The sequence below is a fragment of the Phoxinus phoxinus genome (assembly GCF_949152265.1).
Source record: "Phoxinus phoxinus genome assembly, chromosome: 16".
Taxonomy (NCBI): domain Eukaryota; kingdom Metazoa; phylum Chordata; class Actinopteri; order Cypriniformes; family Leuciscidae; genus Phoxinus; species Phoxinus phoxinus.
In genome coordinates, this window is record NC_136891.1 from 7,910,572 (window position 1) to 7,927,186 (window position 16,615).

At 37.3% G+C, this 16,615-nt stretch overlaps 1 protein-coding gene across 1 annotated transcript in view; it reads left to right on the forward strand.

Moving 5' to 3' along the window:
• Positions 1-16,615, forward strand: part of nkain2 (sodium/potassium transporting ATPase interacting 2) — a gene marked incomplete at its 3' end in the record, with an annotated part of 182,799 nt that overhangs the window by 158,273 nt on the left and 7,911 nt on the right. The window lies entirely within an intron of this gene.

The window sequence follows — 16,615 nt, forward strand, 5'->3', positions numbered from 1 at the left end:
ACACACATAAGCAAGGAAGGCAAAACTAATATATTAAACTTAATGGCTAAATAAAAAGCAAATAATGTAGCTTAATTTTATATTAGCAGCAATATCTTCACAAATACATTGTGAATGTATATCCCATTAGTATGCAATTGTTTAGGGAGGGTCCATTAACGGCAACATTACATTAATGAGCTTTCTTTCAATAAGATTTACTTTGGTATTTCGTATACCCCTCTTGAAGCTTTTTGCATCATATTTGCATTGTATATTAATAGCTCCAGTTTTCTGGATTTTATGTAACTTTTTTGTGTTAAGCCTGTTGATTGAGTGGTGGAATTTGCATAACCCCCTGTGCTCTAACAATTCTCTCTGTGCGCCGTCTCTTAAGATTCATGGGTGGACATACTTGCTCAGTTTAATACTGCTTGCTTTCTGCATTCTCAGGATGACTGATTGGGATCCCAGACTCACACATTCATTTTAACAGCTGAATAGACGTGTCTCTCCTTTCCACTGTTTATTCCGATGCCTATTGTTCTGGTGTGACAATGATAAGAAAATGAAGGAAAGGTGAGTGCCAGGTTTGCGAGGGAAATATGTGTCCCATCAAATGGGAAAAGACAAACACTGAATGAAATTGGATGCAATCATTGCAGAAAGGCTAAAAGGATTATGTGCTCAAAGGCGATTTTTCAAGCTCTGACATGGCTCGTTGTTTACCATGGTATATATGTTAACCCTTTTTTCCTGAAATTAAAATAGAAAGCTGGGTCAACTAGTCTGTGCTAAGACACCGATCAGACATATTTGGTTAGCTATGTTCTTGTGTTTAAAAACAGTCTGACAGCATGAAAGGAGTTTTGAGATGTGTTTTTAATTTAAAAATGCAACTCTCGTAGAGCATGATGATAGACCAAAAATGTAAAAAATATTTGGAGCCCTATAGTAATTGACCTGAAATTTATTGAGGGCTTATTTATGTGCTTTGAGTGCAGCCGAGGTGCTTTAAAGAGGATGAAAGGTGCTGCTTCAAAGCAGATGCAAAGACGGTTGCGTGTGGTGTGCTGACAGTAAAAGCCTTTCGGAGAAGTTTTGCCTCTAATTTCACCACCTTCAAATTACAGCAGCTAAATAACAGCAGAGCTAACAATAAACTGGTCAAACTCCCTAATTGAGTCAGTTATTGGGTGACTACTAAACCATCCAGGGGTGCTTTTCCCAAAAGCATTGTTAGCCAACTATGTTCGCAAGTTCTGTCCTTATCACCATAGTTCCAGTGTTTCCCGAAACCATTGTTCCAACGAACATTCGCAAACAGCATCGAAAAGTTGTGTGGTTGGAACGGCAGCTCTCGACCTGTGGTTAGAAGCATAGTTTCTAGTTTGCATGACATGTGGACTTAATAAATCCTATATCTTGAGCAAAATAAGCAAGCTGACATTCAGTACAACCTGTGTCTTTTATTTAGAATACATACAAATGTCATTTACGTCTTTTAGTTTGTCAAGAGATTAGAATTAGTTCACTTTCAAAAAAAATGTCGCTGATGATTTACTCACCCCGATGTCATCCAAGATATCCATGTCTTTCTTCAGTCAAAAAGAATGTCTATACAGAATGGACTTCAATGGCAACCGTCTATCCCAATGTTCAAAAGAAGGTTCAAATGTCCGTCTCAATGCAGCTTCAAAGTCTCTACACATTCCCAGTCAAGAAATAAAGGTCTTATCTAGTGAAACGATCGGTAATAAAAAAATAAAAAAAGATATACCTTTTAACCACAATTGTTCGTCTTGTGCTGGTCTGCGACGCACCACGTATTATGTCATCACGTCATCACATCTGGAGATAAAGCAAATTAACTGAGAAAAATGGGAAATGGTCCTCAGATGCCATGTCTGTAATTTATATCAAAAGATCTAGCCTTAATTTGATATCAAACAGTTTCATTAAAATAAGTTATTACTCCACTACCTGAATGACATCATAAACCAACGTGGTTAAACGATCACTTTGCATCATGGTTTCTTCATGATTTCTTCAACGATGCATCGTGTAGTGAAGCATGAGCGAGTTACGTCGTTGTATGGGAAACGCACCCCTGATGCAGTCCTGTGGTATTTATTTATTTATTTTAACTAATTACTTTAAATGTATTTATATATTTATAATGTACTTCATAATGTGGACCATTTTTCAACATGAAGGTTCAACTAATCTCACTAGTGAGTCCATTTTGACCCCTCTTTCATCTTAAAACTCCTTAAAAAGGGCATTTAAATACGGATGCATCCGTATTTAACCATTATTCTACCATTAGCCATGCAGATGTGACCATTCCTTTGCATTTATATTGAAACAACAACATTAACCTTTCTTAAGCTGTCAGTCCATGAACGATTTATGGAGCGCCTAAAGAAGAATAGGTAACTGTTTTGACAAAACATAACACCCGGAGGAAAAGAAAATCAATCGACCTCATTACATGCCAATCCCTCAAGACCTCTGTGGAAACCTATGCCATGGCCAATTTCGATTCAAGACTTAATTTGGTGGCGAGGATGAGTTGTGCTCTGCAAATCATCAGCTTGGCAGATGCCAGTGCAGCAGGCGATTGCCATCAGCTCTCGTAAATGTCAACACTAGGCCGAACTCCCCGGTGATCTTATTCAAAGTCTATTTTTGTTTCTTTTTATCCATTTGTTGACCCCTTTCATTCTCTTTCTTGTCTTGCTATTTTCTCCGTCACTCTGCTGCAGTGAGTAACGATGCGGGCCGCGGTTGAGTGACAGGAGGTCTGATATCTCCGGCGCGGCTGACGTGGCCGAGCATCTCATCTGATAAGTCAGAGAAATCGGAGACCAAGGCTGAATGGCGGAGCCCTATTACTCAAACACCACACGAGCAAGAAGTTGACAAGAATCAGCTGAGAAGAGCTAGTTGTATACAGCCGTGGTCAGAATTATTGGCACCCTTGGTAAATATGATCAAAGAAGGCTGTGAAAATAAATCTGCATTGTGTATCCTTTTGTTGTTTCGTTCAAAAATCACAAAAATCTAACCGTTTTCAACAAGTAAAACAAATGAAAGTGTGTGTGTGTGGGGGGGGGGGGGGGTCACATTATGAAATAAATGTTTTTCTCTAATACACGTTGGCCACAATTATTGGTACCCCTAGAAATTCTTATGAGTAAAATATCTGAAGTATATTCCGCTTTATATTTACAATTTTAAGCACACCAGGGTGACTAGGAACATGAAATTATCCAGCCATGACTTCCTGTTTCACAGGAGTATACATTTGAGGAAACAGGCCAATTCCCTTAATCATCCATCAAGGTAAAACAAAAGAATATAGTTTTGATGTGCTGCAAAAGATTGTTGAGCTTCACAGAAAAAAAGTGGCTGTAAGAAAATAGCTAAAGCATTGAAAATTCCCATTTCCACCATCATGGCAATAATTAAGGAGTTCCAATAAACGGGAAACGCTACAAATCTGCATGGAAGAGGACGTGTTATCTTGTCTTAATTCAAGGCGAGGAGGATAGTTCGAGTGGCTAAAGACTCTCCAAGGATCACAGCTGGAGAATCGCAGCATTTTCAGTTGTCAGACACTTCTAGAACTTCAAACTGAATTGGTTCTATGGACTGATGAAACTAAAAACAAGAGCTTTTGGCAGAAAACACTCAAGGGTTTGGTGCACACAGGGATAATATATATAAAAGCACCCCATGTGCACATTTAAATATACTGCTGGATCTTTAATGTTGCTGGAGGTCCTGAACATCTTGGATTCTATCAAATACAGAGATAAAAAAATCTGCTTCTGTTAGAACTCTTATAATGGACCTTGTTTGGAAATTCCATCAGGACAATGATCCAAAACAAACATTAAAATCAACACAAACATTGGTCACTGAGCACAAAGTAAAGGAACCCTATAGACCCCTTTTCAGATAGTAAACATGGTGACGTTTTTCGTGGGCGGAGCTTAGTTGGTTGCAGAAAGATCCCTCTGGCCGCTTCACTAACGTTAGTTTGCCAGTTTTGTTAGCTAGTTTTTTAACAATGACTGGAGAAAATCCGATTTTATCTTAATGTGCAAGGTCACCCACTGTCCAGGACCACGATTGTTATTTGCAAAAGTTAAATTTAACGGACGGAACCAGATTGGCCGACCCGTACACGGTCAATGCTCAGTCAATGATGGACGATCTAACAGGATTAACGTTAACGCTGCCTCTGGTTGTAGAAGATATCTACACCCGATAGAGAAGCCGAGGGTAGAGAGAAACTGAGGGCATATACATCTTTAGTTGTCTTTAACTATGTGATAAATGATCACGTACAAGACTTGTGTGGTACGATCCGAAGTTCTGCCTAGCCAGCGCCAAGGCCAGAAGACGACAATGTAAAGAGTGACATTACGGTGCAATTTTAATTATGTGAATATTTTCTAGAAATAAAAATTCCAGATACAGCATATTCATTTTATAACTATGTATTCGATTACCCTTTCTTACCAGGTTCTTCAAAAAGTCTAGTCGCAATCAATCAAAACAACAATTACAGATGATTCACAAATAATCACAATCATTTATAAAACATTATGCGATAAAATGTAAAACTGGAGCCTGTACTCCGTCAACACAACAAGATTACATTTAATAGTAATAGTAATTTAAGCTCCTTATTATGTAGTCGAATCCGTGCTGGTTTGTATTGGCCGCCTCTAGTTTTCACTCTGTTTTACAACCAGCTAGCGTCGTGACGTAATTGTGACGTCGGCGCAAAAGGAGTCTATAGAAAACCGAAGAGTGTATCAACTTGGACTTGGGAATCTGAAGGATCTGGAGAGATACTGTGTGGAGGAATGGTCTCTGATCTCTTGACAGGTGTTCTCCAAACTCATAACTGGCACAACTGGAGAAAACTCCTATCTTGGGAAAAGGAGGTTTCAAAAAATATTTAATAACGATATGCTGTTCATTGTGGCCGATGTGTATTAGAGAAAAACATTTAATTCATAATGAGATTTTCCCCCATTTTCATTTGTTTTACTTCAATGAAAGTTTTTTTGTGATTTTTCTTTTTAATAAAGGGTCAAAAGGATACACAATGCATATTTATTTTCACAGATTTCCTCGTTCATATTTAGCAAGGGTGCCAATAATTCTGACCATAGACTGAATACACACACACACACACACACGTATATTGTGTTTGAAGCTGATCTTTTGAGCACTGAGAGAGAAAGCCAGCAAGAAAGAGAATTGGTAAATTACTTGGAAGCTTATCTCATCTGAATACTCTGAGGTGTGAGTGACAGGCAGGGATCTTATGGTTCTTCATCATACAAGTCATTAATCTGTCAGAGTCTGAACGAGATCAATGTTCAGCGCGTATAACGTATGGTATTAGCGGCTGGACTCAAAACCAAGCCAGACTGAAACCAAATAACTGTCAAATCTGTCATTGTTATATATAGGCAGAGATATTTTTCTATGTTACGTCTGTTATGACATAAAGAGATTATTCCAAAGCCCTGACAAAACAAACATGCAATTTATTTACTATAATCGTTTGCAAGGATTTTTTTTCCCTTTTTTCCAAGCAATCTACCTGCCAGTAGCCGCGCCATCCAATATAAACCAACCCACCACCTGCAGGCTTCAGCTTTAAATCCTTTTGTCTGTTCCTCTGTTTGTGAGGATAGAACCTTTCACTTACCCAGTTATACTCCACCAGGAAAGGAAATATCTCTGGTGTGTTATAAAATTGCCATTACTGATGGAGGGCTTCGGGAGGTCACTGAAGCAATTATCCGTGAGTCGTTGCGGCTTTGCTCCAAGTGAAGCCTGACCTCTCGATCTCAGCTGGACACCTGCCCACCACCCATCTTTTCCTTCTAAAATATGAGCACTAACACATCAGGAGGCCGTGAGGTCTGCCAAGCGGTATGTCGTGCGTCTTATTCGGTTTGCAAATTCTTCCTCCTGCTGTCTGAACAAGCTCATGAGGCTTTATGATTTGTGTGTTTTATGCCATTCTGTATTGAGTCACAACTCAATAGCATCACTCCTGGCGGCGCTTTTGTCACTTTGCAGAGTGTAAAACCGGAAATGCGAAGCAAGAGTGCACAATCGCGCTCCAGGCCTTTGGCACTCTTGGCAACCGGTATGCAGAGCAGGTATTCAAACATTATTTTGTCAAGATCAATGAGATGTCTGAATTCATTACTGTAAACAAAGAGCAATTATGCTCTTTACTTGGAGAGTCGGCTTTTACAGCAGACAATCAATCCAGGCACAATGGAGCTGGGAGCTCAGGGCCACAATATGAATTACCATCAAGTGAAGGAAAAGCAGCTCTGCAGAATCAAGTAAAAATTAAAGAAACCAGAACTGAAATGCATAAATCCATCATATTATGAATGAAGTACTTATAAAGCTTAGATATTATATTATATTATATTATATTATATTATATTATATTATATTATATTATATTATATTATATTATTGTATTGTATTGTATTGTATTAATTATATTATTATAATATAATATTTTAAATACGATTATATTTGTTATTATATCATTTTATTTTTAATGGGTTGATATCATGAATCGTTCCTTTATTTATTTTTTTATTTTTACATATTTCAAACCAAATTCAATAGAAATAAATGATTTTGTTAAATTTAAAATGAGGCCTCTCCGGACCGTTTAAGGTACACCCACTTCTCCAATTCTCATTATTGTATGTATATTATCCTTATATTTTGAATTATTTATACAGCATGGTATACTGTTTGTTTGTACACAAAGCTAAAGCTAAGGTGTGTAATTCTTTTAGTTGTTTAAATTAATTGTTAAATATAGCCTACAGTTTATGCATTGAGTAGCATGTCAGGTTTCCTTTCCCAGATTAATGTGAATGGACATAGAAACATGTTTATTGACACTTTATATTTATTAATTATTACATAATGTGTTTGGTCCTGTTGGTTTTACTGAAAGTATTGTATATTAAATTAATGAATATTTGATTAATTGACTAATAACAAATAAGTTGTTTTTTTAATGAAGAAATTGGTCATTCTTAAAATTTTGGGATAAATTATTATCTAGACTAGACATGCATTCGTGAGATTCTTTGTAAAAGAAACACATGGCTATTGTGAATCATATTTGTTATTAATAAGAAAAATTCAAAATAGCAAAGAGTAAAATGGATAAAGCTGATCTGTATCCTGCTGTCAGACTTCTTACAGTATAATATCTATCTCAAGAAAGAGGGCTTTACTGTGGGTGGATTAAAACTGCTTTTTTCGGGTCTCCGTTCTTTGGAGAGTTCAGGTGACACAAAGGTGTGATTTCTTCATTCGCTCCTCTCTTGCCATGTCAGGTTCGGTGCGGCAGATCACCAATATGCATGGAGCACTGTAGTCTATGAAGGTCTGTGTTGTGTGTTGTGTCGCAGCCGCAGAGCTTCCTCTCTGAGCATTGGGTGCTACTGTGTCATAGAGAAGCTTATCCCCTCTGGCTAAGTGCCTGCTCAATTGTGAAAGTGGAAAATTGGGTGTGATGTGTTGTTTGGGAATCAAAGCAGTTGAGATGAAAGTGTTGGCTTTACTCACTTTTTTTGTGTTCCTTCCCCACTAACACTGGCGAGTTCTGCCAATTGTCAACAAAGCGAAAACTCTTGGTGTGTAACTGACTCACAGACTGTTGCCCTTTAGAAAAACATTGGCAGCAAGATACAGAGTTAAAGTCTATTATCTGTGATTTTTGAAGAAGAAATTACTAAAAACATTTGGATGAGGTACTAAAAACATTTGGAAGAGGGTCGACTGCATTTTTTGATTTTGGTATTGCTGCATAAGCAGTGTCAGGTGATCATTTCACAGTCAACACTGGGATTGAAAAAAAAGCTGCTTGAAGTGATACTTCACAGCTGGAAAGATGAATGTGTATTTAAATTGGATCATTTATGTAGTAGAAATGTGAAATTATTTTAGAAGTTGGTGCCTTCTAGACTGAGAAAAGCCAGAAAATGTATTTTTGGCTCATGTGGATGAAAGACAACAACTCCCAGAATGCACTTGCTTCGCTGCACTACGAGGCCACTCCCATGCCTACCGGTTACTGAGGGCAGTATCGGAAGAATTGATCATCCGCAGTATCATCCGCAACTGTTCCTCGCTGTATTGCGGCTAGTAACAGGTAGCCACGAGCATCGGACATTTCCGGACGTGATTTCGAGATCACACCAAATGTCCGGGATTCGGCTTTTGCTTTCTACGGTCGCCATTCATTTTGTTTACATTATTATTTGACACCGACATGTACGTGCCAGCATGGCAGGTCATGCATTCTGCTTCACGCGGATCCTGACCGAGACGAAAACAGGAATTTTCTTAGCAATGCTAACTTCAACCGATCACTTGTTTAGCGTTCATGTAAACACTACATTCAGGTTCACCAATCGGAATGAATTCAGTCCGATTGAAACAAAAGGGGTACATGCAAACATAATGAATGGCGACTGTAGAAAGCAAAAGCCGAATCCCGGACATTTTGGGCGATCTCGGCCGGAATCACGGCCGGACATGTCCGGAGAAGGAGGACGTATATGGTCGCCCCTACTACGCAGCTTTCTCCACAGAGCAAGAGCCTGTTAGCTTAGCTTTAAAAAAAGATGGCTGACACTATTTGTAAAGTCTGTGAGTGAGATCCCACCCTCTATGGGCGGGTTGAAAACATGCGGAACTAGCGCCTTCTACTGGCTGTAGTTTTTAGCCTCTGGCCAATATTATAATAATATTATATTAAATCATGTTTATTTATTTATTCATTTTTCCCATTGATCATTTCAATAATTTCTGTGCAAATTGAAACTGATTTATTGGATGCAAGTGCACTATGGAAAAATGTGCACTATGGCAAAAAAGACTGTCTGCTTTGTCCATACAGTAAGTTTAGCTTGTATCTAAAGTGGCAATCTGACTGTGGTAGACTGTGGTGTTTAATGCACCTTGGGGTAAATACCATGGTACATGAATATACTCATTCAGTATTATAGTATATGTCAAAGTACATATTTTCTCAAATCAAAATTACACCAGTGCCTCACGTGCCTCCATGGCATTTTCTTAAAAACCTCTGTTCCCTCTTTGCATGATTTTTCTTATAAAATGACTCTTTAGGAGTCGAGAACTCAAGGCGGTGCATGAAGGGAGTTCTTAGCCGTGATTAAAAAGCTAAAAAGGTCCATTTAGCATTGCTAACAAGACTTCCCTTTGCTAGCTCTGAGCTATAGCGTGGCCTTAGCCGCACTAATGTACTGCATCTAATTCAGATTAACAGCCAGGTGGACAATGCCTAAGGAGGTCAACACTGAAATTGCTTTCTTCCGAGAACTAAAAGGCAGCGGTAGGTTAAAAAAAGTGACTTTCTGAAACCAGAAGGACAAAATCATTTGTAAAAAAAAAAAAAAAAAAAATCACAAAGTATAAGTGTTTGTGCCTCCGATTGAAAATGCTCTGAAATTAATTTTTGATGATCTGAACTGTAAATGAGGCTTTGAATGTTTCATTCTTTTATTCCTTCGGCATTTTTTGAAGGTCAAAGATGGCATGTCTGGTATTTCTGTAGCCTAGAGCAAAAGACCCAATTAAACATTACAAGTGAAATACTGTACCATTAACTGTAATAAAATAGTGTTGCGATGATATTTTCGGGTGGTTGCTTACTGGCCCGAGTCAAAAGATCGAGTCTCTTTTTGTCTCTATTAGATGATTACTGTACAGATACACTGGGTGGGAAGTGTAATAGGGATTTGAACAAAGTCAAACCCTTAACCTTTATTTCGAGTTGCAGTTATTATTATTATGGTAACACTTTACAATAAGGTTTCATTTGTTAATTAACATGGACAATGAACTGCACTTACAGCATTTATCAATCTTTGTTAATGTTAATTTCAACATTAACATTATTAAAATCCAAAGTTGTATTTGTTAACATTAGTTAATGCACTGTGAAGTAACATGAAATGAACAGCTGTATTTTTATGAACTAATGTTAACAAAGATACAGTAACAAATGTACTGTTAGTTGGGTTAACTAATGTTAACAAATGAAACCTTACTGTAAAGTTGTTACCATTATTGTGTTTGTGTTGATTTACTGAAAAAAATATTTTTCTGATTTACTGAAAAAACGTTCATAAAAACATTGTGGTTTGACTTTACCACAATGAGTACGGTAATAAAACACACATCACTTCTCCTCTCGCCCTATAAAAGACCCCAACGGCAATATAATCAGCATTTCTTTGTGTCAGCTGTCCACGTTTTACAAGAACACGGCCGTTCTTACCGGTGGTCTATTTAAATCATTTCATAAAGAGTGTATAAAGCATTCACCCTTGATTTGTGCTGAGAATGCTGTGTTAGAAAAAAGAAAAAGAAAAAAAAAACACACACACACACAACGCCGACTGCCCCTGAATAAGTGTTTGCACTTGGAAGATTGCAGAAGACGTTTGGTGCGTCAGAACACGGGTGGTTGTTGGCATGTTAAGTAGCTCACTAGCGCAGTCTATAAAAGCCAGGAGTGAGCAGCCCACCTGGAGAGAGGCCCAGCGCCCGAGGAGGAAGTCAAGGACATGTGAATTAGTCCAAGCCGCCAAGTGCGAGAGCGCAGTTTGAAGCAGGCATCCACATTGCCACAGAAATGGGTTGACTGATGCTGTGTCAACATACTAAATTGATTAAGCCCAGCGAAAAAAGTGAAAGAGAAAGTAGGTTATGTAGGAAACTGTAGGAACAGATCTTAATGAAAGTGAAGAAACTCTAGAGAACAGCAGTCACCTGAAGATTTTTTTCGTTGGGTCTGCAAGATTTTGTACTTTTTAATAGAATTCTCTCATGCTCACCAAGACTGCATTTATTTGATCAATACAGTAAAAACAGTAATATTGTAAAATATTATTACAATTTAAAATATTATTATATAAAATATTATTATAAATTATATATATACTATACTACATTTATGTAATTTATTCCTGTGATGGGAAAACTGAATTTTCAGCATCATTACTCCAGTCTTCAGTGTCACATGATCCTTCAGAAATCATTCTAATATGATGATTTGGTTGTTTTGATCAACAGAAAGTTCAAAAGAACAGCATTTATTCTAAATAGATTTTTGTAACAATGCAAAAGTCCTTACTGTCATTTTTGATTAATTTAATGCATCCTTGCTAAATATAAGGATTCATATTTTATTTGACTCATACTTTTGAACTGTATTGTGTAATATTTTGTATAGTTTACATTTCTTTTTCTTAAAGGCACAGCAGCAACAACAAAAAACAGACCTTTAAATTCTCAGGGTCAGAGAGAGGAATGAAAAAGACTTGTCACTTCTTAATAAAATTGCAGAACATGAAGAATAGTGAAATTATTTGTTGAAGTGCACTGCACTTCTTTTAATATTATAGATATCATTCAGGGGAAAATAGCTCGATGTTAACCCTCTGGGGTCGGCAAACGCGCCGGCGCGTTTTGCTTGTTTTTTTTTTTTAAAAGCAGCAAAATAGACTTAAAATACTCCGTCATTTTTGGTCATACAGACTTAAGAAATATGAAAAAATAAGCTGTTAAGTGTCTACTTTTTTGGCTAAATGGTAGCTTTGTGAAACTACCCAAAACATTTCAAGCTTGAGTGGATTTACAAGGCTGATCAAAGATGACCTTGTGCTGTAAGGGACAATCAAGCTATTTCCTGTCAAGTCAGAATTCACTTCATTTCATGATATACGCTGTACATTTTTGTTGTTGTTTTTTTATCTATTGTTTTGCTAAATTAATTGATTCAGAGGCACTTATGGGAGTTCAATTCTTTATTATGACTGTAATGGGATGTAAATCAGTGTTAACATGCACACACAAGTTTGCTATTCTGTGTCATGTAAGACATGTAGCCTGTTTCTGTAGTCTTTGTAGCGGATGTAGCTTCAATAACATTTGTGTTCCTAACGTGCTGAAAAGCCTTTTTTCAATGTGAAGTGCATCGAGTTGCTCCATGCTTTGAAGATAAACATATTAAACATTAAAACTCGTTAATCGAAACTGCAGGCGATGAAGAATGAGCAAGTTTGTACGTGAGGTTCAACTTTAAGACACTTGCATCGAGATCAATCCTTGCTCCCAGACGCATCCTCAATTATTTAGCACCTCTTTAGAAACCCTGCATGTATTATTCACATGTATAGAATCTAAATTTAGTCTTGTCTATTGGGAATGACATGGCAGAGGAAGAGGGTACACAATACAACAACGTGTGTGTGTGTGTGTGTGTGTGTGTGTGTGTGTGTGTGTGTGTGTGTGTGTGTGTGTGTGTGTGTGTGTGTGTGTGTGTGTGTGTGTGTGTGTGTGTGTGCGTGTGTGCATGTGCGTGTGTGTGTGTGTGTGTGAGAGAGAGAGAGAGAGAGAGAGAGAGAGCTGTTTAGAGTAGCATACTAGCATTCAACTCTTACTCTCATTTCTTATTATTACTCATTTTTGCAGTTTCTAAGTTTTCTACATGCATGGAATATCCAGATGACAGTGAAGTGCACTGTAAAAAGTGATCAGTTGACTTAACTTAACAAAAAGTGAGAAAACCAGTTGCCATAAGATTATTAAATAAATAAACGTCATGCGTAATTGAAAAAATTAAGTTATGTGGAATTGTCAAGTTAACATAAGTTTATTTTTTCAATTATGTAGTTTATTTTCTTGACAATTTGAAGTCAACTGATCACTTTTTACAGTGTGTGGATGGAATATGTATCCCACAATGCAGTGTGCTTTACTTGACCTTCCATTTACATTGTGAGTATTTTTGTCTGGTAATTTTTGTATAGTAATATGCATTGAGTAGCTACTGTAGTACTATATTTACATAAACATATTTTCGATATGTTTTCGTTATATATATATTTGTTATACAAAATATAAATACTTTTTCCAATTCAATATTGGAAATGTTTTTCTGGTCTAAACGTACATTTTGAAGTATGTTTTGATATTTGAGGTTCTACATTATTTGTTCTACATTACATTTTATTTGTATATTTCCTTTAGCCATGCTGTTATTTAGCATGTTTCTTTTTGCCATATTGGAGTAAACAGTTTTCCACCATTCCATTCCAAGTCTTTTTCTCTGTTCTTTATCACACAGCTAGTACAGACTATATTTATAACAGCCCACTAATTTGGTTTGCATCTTTTGTAAACACAATGGGCAGATGATAGCATCAGGTAATCACAAGAGCAGCCTGTATTGTGTATGTTGAACCCTAATCCACCCCTTTCCCCACACAAACGCTGGCTGCTGGCTGCTAGCCGCCTCCATTGTCTCCTCATCCGTGCTGCTTGCTGTATCCAAGGAACTGGGAACCAGAATACTGTCTGGCCCAATACGTGCTGAGCCGAGGTGACACCACATTGGGCCCTTGTCCTTCGCATTGCTGTGCGGTATTATGTAAATGACCCTGTCTGGGTACGGATTGCATGTGTGTGAGTGTGGCCTCATGCTCTCCACTGCCGCTGGGAAGGAGGAGGGAGGGGTACATTATTCCGTGTAAATGAGAGCAAGACCTTGAGGTATTCTCGGAATCCTAAATCCTCCCATTTGCCGCCGCACTGTGATTATCTGGAGGGATTGGACCGGGAATGCAGTCCTGGACAGTTTGTTCTGTGAGTTTAGTTAAATGAACTGTTCAAATGATAAGAAATGACGATACATAAACACTCTTGTAAACACGGCCGCATTCTAGAGCATCCCCTGAGGGGACACGAGTTTGTATCTCGTAGAAAAGCAAATGGCGCTCAGCCTCTTAATTATAAGCTGAAGTCTGGGTGGCCTTTTTAGGAGTATGTCAAAGGACATTTACTGTAAGCACACGTGGCACAGTGTTGAGGAACATTACTTTAAAAAAAAGAGTTGGGTTATTCACTCATTGGGTTATTTTGTGTTACTTTTTCATACCATTAACGTGTCTCTCTTGTACATAGTGGAAGTGCTTTGATTGTTTTTTTTTTGTTTGTTTGTTTTTTTTATTGCTAGTTTAATCCCTTTTAAAGGTGTAGTTTTTTTAAGAAATTGATACTTTTGTTCAGCAAGGATGCATTACATTGTTACAAAAATCATTTAAAAATAAAATTTTCAGAACGGTTTCCACAAAAATATTAAAGGTGTGGTAAAATACCATTTTCACAAGATGTAGGCTACTGTAAAATAAATCCCCAGAGTGTGTGTGTGTGACGTTTTATCAGATATTTTTATATAGCATGTTAAAGTTGTCACTTTTTGAGGGTTTGAGAAAACGCACCGTTTTGTGCCTGGCCCTTTAAATGCAAATGAGCTGCTGCAGAGGGCGGGTTTCAAGAGCTAGTGTGTTAGCAGCTGCGATTACCTCACGCAGACACACTAAAATGACAGAAACTGTTCTTTAATGTTAAAACGGAGTCAGACAAAGATGGAGAGACTCAAGAAGTGACAACATGTAGAATGCAACAGGACTTCTCTGAATGGTTAGTTGATGAATTTAATTTATGTTGCTGATGTGGAGTTAACTATCTTCAATTAGCATATTCTGTCATGATTGATAATCTATAAATCGCTAGTATAGGAACTGTTGTGAGATGCACACAGAGTTACTTTCTATTGCATATGAAAAGATGGATGCTAAAGTTTGAGCTGATTCACAAATGTACTCTTACAACAACTTTTCCTCTTCTCAACATGGACTGGTGTTCCCGGGGGCGGGGTTTATGTACATTTTAGACTTGCTGATGTCACTAACCCGTGAGAAATGTCATGTAGTCCCTACCAGCCGTTTGTTGTAGTCCTTTTCTTTAAAAGCAAATAGGCCTATCTTCCTTTGCTCTGAACTTTGAGCGTTGTAACTGCAGATGTTGTTTTTGCTCAAACAGCAACATTACACACTAACTAAAGTTAGAAAAGTGAAATCATACTTTACCACCCCTTTAAGCAGCACACCTGTTTTCAACATTGAAAATAATATAAAGATGTTTCTTGAGCATCAAATCAGCATTTTAGAATGATTTCTGAAGAATCATGTGACTGAAGCCTGGAATAATGATGCTGAAAATTCAGCATTTGCTGAACATCAATTAATTATATTAGGCTATATTACAATAGTTATAATATGAATTTGTATAATATATTTTAAATCATTACTAAGTATGAACCACTATAAGTAATGAATTCAACTGGATTTTACTGAAGCACTAAGATTTATTTACTACAGCTGAAGGAGAGATGATCTGTATATGACTGACTCATGATAGGCTACACACTTTCTAGAACTAGCCTACATTACCCAACAGCCTCAGCACATATTAAAATAACTCCTGCAACGTTTCTACACCTTTATTTAAACTTTTTCTTCCCACATATACGGAACTGAAAGGTTTTTGTGTGTATTTGTTATTAAATAGTAACATATAGGCCTAAGTGTAGGTCAATTTTAAAAAGCAACTGGTCACCTCATTACTTGGAATAAACTCAAGTAAACTTAAGTAAAACGAAGTGAACTTTGTGTTTGTGCTGATCTTGTAGACCTTGATTTTGCGGTGCAGACGAACGGACTTCAAGCTGTCCCACTCTATCATTTCTCTTGATTCGATCAGAGACGTCCAATCAGTCCAGTTCTATAAAATCACGGGTTTAACACACAACAACAGGGCTCTCTGATGAAGAGGGTTTATAAAAAGCACAGCTGTGCTCCCTGAGCTTTTTAAAGAGTCTGCTCCGTGTAGATCCAAGCCTTTTGTTTGTCCAGTAAATGTGTTTACAGTACTCGATATTCTCGTACGATCTTTTCATCATCATTTCACATTTATCCCTCTTACTCACTGTTCAAGTCCCAAGTGTGCCACCGACCGTCTTTTCCATTGAACACGGATGCTGATGAGTGATTCAGAGCCAGGAAAATAGGAGCTTTGTGCATCCGTGTGCTCGTAGGATTCAGAAGTGCTGTTTTGGAGCGACAGAGACGACGAGGCTCCAACATTTCTGCTTCTCTCTGTCCTCATTGCTCTAAAGACGCATTTCCTGTGGCGGTGTCTCAGTTTGATGTGAAGCTCTCGCCGATACAACACCTGTTTCATCAATGAAAATATGCCCACCACCCTTTATCTTTGATCTCTTCATTCTCTCCTGTTTGTTAATACAGATTATCTCTCTTTTGACCAAAACATAAATGTTTTCTCTACTGTTAAATGTTTTATTTTATCTCTAATTAACCGAATGAACTACTAATGGTCTTCCATGGTTCTTATGTTGGTTTAATTACCACATGAAATTATTTGCCAAACAATTTTATTTCTTTTGTTAATGTATTTTTTGTTGAAAGTTGGGTTTTGTCAAAGTAAAATCATGATTTGTCATTCTAAAGAGCATTTTATTGGATTCCTCAGTCATTTTGGTCAGTTTCTTGAGAAAGATTATTTTATATTTTAAATGTGTGTATATTATAAAAGTTATAAAATGTATTATTGTACTTACACTTGAGAAGAGCCACTAGTTTTCTTCTATTTTTTG